The sequence below is a fragment of the Triticum urartu genome, chromosome 6A (genome assembly GCF_056163025.1).
Source record: "Triticum urartu cultivar PI428250 chromosome 6A, HENAU_Tu73, whole genome shotgun sequence".
Lineage (NCBI taxonomy): Eukaryota > Viridiplantae > Streptophyta > Magnoliopsida > Poales > Poaceae > Triticum > Triticum urartu.
In genome coordinates, this window is record NC_141878.1 from 86,972,463 (window position 1) to 86,977,894 (window position 5,432).

The following is a 5,432-nucleotide window of genomic DNA, read 5'->3' on the forward strand; positions in this document are numbered from 1 at the left end:
TAGTAGCAAGGACAGGCTATGCATCAATATGGGATTAACGGGAAGCAGTAACATGCTACACTACTCTAATGCAAGCAGTATAGAGAAGAGTAGGCGATATCTGGTGATCAAAGGGGGGGGGCTTGCCTGGTTGCTCTGGCAAGAGAGAGGGGTCGTCAACTCCGTAGTCGTACGGGGTAGCAGCGGCGTCGGTCTCGGTGTCTAGAGAGAGAAGAGGGGGAAGAAACAATAAATATAATGCAAGCATATGCTTAGTGATGCATGACAAGACAAGTTACGGCGTTAGAGGTGCCCTAACGCGGTAGTAGGTGATACCGGTGAAGGGGGATAACATCCGGGAAAGTATCCCCGGTGTTTCGCGTTTTCGGGCAGAGGAGCCGGAGGGGGAAAGTTGCGAGTTCGATAGGTTAGAGGGGTGTGGCGGACGAACGGGTTGCGTATCCGGATTCGTCTCGTCGTTCTGAGCAACTTTCATGTTGAAAATATTTTAATCCGAGTTACGGATTAAAAGATATGATTTTCTAAAGATTTTATTAATTTCTGAAATTTAATTAATTATTTAATTTAATTCGAAAATGGATTTATGACATCAGCATGATGTCATGCTGACGTCAGCAGTCAACAGAGTTGACTTGGTCAACCTGACATGCGGGTCCAGTGGGACCCACCTGTCATTCTCTGTTTAGTTTAATTACAGATTAGTTAATCTAATTAGTGATTAGGTTAATCTAATCAGAATTAATTAACTTAATTAATCACTTAATTAATTAATTAACATTTTAATTATTATCTATTTATTCATTTAACATTTTTTTTAATTCCTTTTCTTTAAAAAAAACGTTATGGGGCGGGGCCCCTAGGCAGTGGCCCGAGGGCTAGCGGGTCGGGCGTTGCAGCGCCCGACTGGGCGTTCGCCCAAATCGGCGGGCGAGGAGGACCGGGGCATGGCCGGGCGGCCACCGGAGGGGAAACGCCTAGGGGGGAAGCAGCAGGGCGCCAGGGCGCGACGGTGGGTGCGGGCGCGAGCGGAGAGAGAGGGAGGGCCGGGGTCGAGGGTGCGGTCGGTGGTGCCGGAGCACGACCAGGGGCTGAGCGGGGTGGCCGCGGGCGCCGGAGCGCGGACCGCTCGGTGAGTGAGCGAGGGGGAGAGGGGAGAGGTCGGGGGCGGGACGGCCCGGCGCGGGCCGGTGGCGCCGGAGCGCGTCGAGCGGCGACGGCCGAGGCGACCTAGGGGGAGAGGAGGGCGAAGGGGGAGCTCACGAGGGGGAGTAGGGCAACGGGGCAGTGGGCTCGGGGGCGGTCGGGGAGGACCGGCGAGGTGATCCTCCGGGCGGCGGTGACGTGGTTCCGGCGAGGAGGCGGTCGAGGCGGCGAGGTGTGGTCCGGCGGGGGAGGTTCCTGGCGGCGGGACGGCGTCGAGCGGCGACGGCGAGCCGTCCACGGACGCTGGGGACGGCGGGTCCGAGGCGCGCGGCGTGCGGTTGAGGTGGCCGGCGCGGTCCAGGCGGCGTGGGGCGCAGGGGAGTGCGGGAGGGGCGGCGTCGGCGTCGGGCCCGATCCCGATTGGATCGAGGGAAGAGGGAGAAAGCGAGTGGGGGGGCGAGTGGGTGGCTGTCGGTTAGGGTTTGGGGGAGGGAGTGGATAAGGAGGGGGGTAGCGGGCCAGCCGGCTGGGCCTGGGGGTTGGCCCAGTTGGGCCACGGCCCGGGCGGGGGGGGGGGGGGGTTTCCTCCTTTTTTTTGGTTTTGTTTCTTGTTTTCCTTTTCTTTATTTTCTCTTCTGTTTTAAATCAAGTTAAATTATTTAGGCATTTTATAAAAATGTGTTTGCTTCATTATAATTACCCTGGCATTTAACTGCACACTCCGAACATTTTAGTTTAACATTTTGAAACTTTTATAATTTAACTTTATTTTAATGTTTGAATTTGACTCGGTTTTGGCCTAACGGTAAATTATCAATAGTAACCGGGGTGACGTGGCATGATTATCGTTGGATTACTGTAGCTTGATTACCCGGGCGTTACATCCAATCCACATGCGCATAATAAAAGCATTAAAGAGTTTAGTAACTAAAGTCTCCAATACACAAGTGCTCAACTTGTTGTAGCCAAACTCCCTTCATTTAATGGTTTAGCAATTAAACCCTTTCATGCATCGGCGAGCTTCCTTCATTTAAGTATTTTGCCTTGTTCACAAGGTTATCATTGTTTCTTCATGTGATCACCAAATTCTCGCTCTCCTCCTTAATTGCTTTGTCATACCATTTTCCTCTTATGTGGCATGCTTAGCACACGGACACCATAGAGAACTTGAAAGGACCTTATGCCTTTGTGTTGTGAATTTTTAGTGCACGGTTACTAATATAGCCAACTGGCTATAGCATGTTGCTTTGTCATCTATGGCCGATGTAATAGCTAATATGTAGGACGATGCGGTTCCGATCCGAAACTCATGTGAGCTCGAGTGAAAATTAAAATAAAAAATAGAAAAATAATCTAAGTTTTCTGTTTTTTATTTTGCCAAATATTAATAACTTTTTTATTGCAAGGTTTCATCACCGGATGTCATTCATGGAAAACATGGCAAAAAAATCCATGCTTCAAATATTATTTTCAAAACTATTTTGGAGCATATTTTGCTTTTTATGCGACATCTTTCACGAATGTCATTTCACGATGAAACTTTGCCAGCAATGTTTGCCAATGGTGTTGGCGCAAATAAATTAAAAACAGAATTGTTTTCTTTCTTTTTACATCCGAGCTCCACTTTCGCCAACATATACTATAGAAGTTACCTACAATGAAGTATAGTACTGCTTTATTAACATAAGGCGCACCTTACACCCTCATAAATCTTCTTAAAGCCCGTGCTATAACTGACTGTAAATTTATAGCCCGTTTCTTCTCTCTTTTCCAACTCATCAAAAATATAATACTACCTTCGATCCAAATCACACGTCGCGGTTTTAGTATAACTTAAATCCGAGGGAGTACTTAAATGCTTATATAACCCACTTACATGTAGAAACACCTTTTTTTTTCCTCGGCAAGTGTTCCCACATGCACTAGGCGGGATCAGGCTAGTCATAGTGGGAGTAACTTAGTTAGTAACATAGCGCACTTCAAAAAAAGTTTGTTTATGTGACATATAGTTAATGAGAAGTGGTAACATAATATGTTACTGTAACATAGCGCTTTTCAAGACAAGATGAGTCTACAAGCTAATAAATGAAGTCTTCTATAACACTGATACTATGTTATTTTGCATTATAAAAATAGTAATTTAGACTAGTGTCATATACATGACACTAATATAAATTACTCCCCACGATGACCAGCCTCAAAGGAGCTGGCGCACGGTTACTGTTAGTTGGACCGACACACACACGCCGTCTCCATGAGGCAGGTATATACACGCGTCCCCGGCAAAACTGCCGTGTTCTCTCCACTGTACGCATGTGCCAAGCTAGCTCTTTTAGCCACAAATTATTGTCAGGCCAATGCAAAAATGTAATCTCAGTTCAAGCTTCAAATTCTACTCCAAAAATATGTATTGGGATTGAAAATGAAAGAATGGATCAAAAATTGTCATTTCAGTTTCTACCTTTACAAAAGAATTAATGGAACTAGGAACTGCTATGCAGATTTGACGAGTTCATCTGTCAGCTATGCTAGAGTGAGTGAGTGAGTGAGTGAGTGTGTTGACTAAAAGAGTTTGCCGGCGAATTCCTCGATGTCCTCGTCCCTGACGGACGGCGACGCCATCTTCCTGAACTGCTTGAGGTCGGACAGGCTCCGGCCGAGCTTCAGCGCCACCTTGGTCGCGAACACCTCGCCGCCCTCCCTCCGCTCCACGTCGGGCTCGCCGAGGTTGGCCTCGATGTCCTCCTGGATCTTGCGGTAGAACCCGGCGCAGTTGCGGAGCAGCTCGAACAGCATGCCCATCTGCCCGCCGTGCTCCACCGTGTTCACCGCCGCCGCCAGCGCCCCGCCGAGGACGGCCGCGCCAGACGCCCACGCTCCAGCCTCGCCGGACCCGATGAACACCGACGCGAGCGCCGCCGTGCCGGCCAGCGCCGGGCCGGCCACGGCGAGGCCCCTGTTTAGGTTCAGCACCAGCTTGCCCACTCTCAGGAACTCCTGCTCGTCCTTGGCCTTGATGACCCTGAGGATGCCCCGCATCTCTTCCTCGAGATCTTGGGTCCAGCCGTTGTTGCCGGAAGCGGAGCCACGACGGCCGAGGCTCCTTGACCTCTTGGGCTGCGCGGCGCGGCGGCGCGGCCACCAGCGCGCGGGCTCGACGGCCTTGGGGAACTTCTCGAGCATGCCGGGGAGCAGCGGCAGCGGGTAGGCGGCGTCGAGCGCGAGCACCCGGTCCATGGCCTCCTGCACGTCGTCCTTGGTCGTGGTCGCGGGCGCGCCGAGCGCGAGCGCGGCGCGGAGGTCGCGCTCCAGCTCCCTCCACAGCCGCGTGGCGTTGCGCTGCTCCTCGGCGAGCTGCGAGGGCTGGATCTTGTTGACGGCCGCCATGGTGACCGCCGCGGAGGCCAGGAGGACCCCCGCGGAGGCCTTGAGCGCGACCACGCCGGGCGCGGCGGGCGCGAGCGCGGCCATGACGGAGGCGGCGAGCGTGAGGGAGTTGGTGGAGTGGAGCAGCAGGTGGTTCCAGTTGTCACGCTGCCTGCCGATGATGTCGTGCATCTCGGCCCGGTCCGCCGCCGCGTCCGCGATGGCGCGGAGCTTCTCGATGGACACGGAACCGCCGTCGGCGTCCGCCGACGGGGAGGCCGGGATCCAGTCAAGCTTGAGGCTGAGGTTGTCCTGCGCCGTGTGAATGCTAGAAGGCACGCGGAGGGCGGCGCGGCAGGTGGCGGCGCCGGTCCGGCGTGGCCGTGGACGCGGCCGCGCGGCGGAAGTGGAAGGAAGAAAGGAAGCCGACTGGGCCAAGAAGAGGCGCTGGGCCTGGAGTGCCGCCATGTTCGGTGGTGTTGTAGTAGCTTCCTTTGCTTGGTTGGAGACTGGAGCGGGTGCCGAAGGCGATCGACGTGGCTTTCAAGCTTTTGCTGCGTCCGTGGAGATGAACTGATGAAGAGGGATGTGGGATTGAGATGGAGGCGGGGTGGTATTTATAGGGGATGATGGGAAAAGTTTGACCGGGGTGGGGTGGGGTGGGTTGGGCTGGGTCCGGGTCAAATTCGCTTCTTGGAACCTGTGGTTTGAATTGAACTTTGAGACGACGAGATCGCGCGGCCAACGAGAGACCGTTTCTATTGCCTGAAAAGAAATATTAGAGACCGTTTCTGCAACTGTCCAGGAGATGGATGGATTAGTTTAAGCCAAGCAGTAGGGGATTCACACTCACACTCCATGTTCAGAGGGCACCCTGCTCCATCACACACACACACTTACACATCATTCGTTTATTTCATTTT

The 5,432-nt window shown here is 52.9% G+C and overlaps 1 pseudogene; it reads right to left on the reverse strand.

Annotated features, from left to right (window-relative positions):
- Positions 1–3,566: 3,566 nt before the first annotated feature.
- On the reverse strand, positions 3,567–5,095 carry LOC147964128 (putative F-box protein At4g22030 pseudogene; annotated as a pseudogene).
- Between the last annotated feature and the right edge of the window lie 337 nt (positions 5,096–5,432).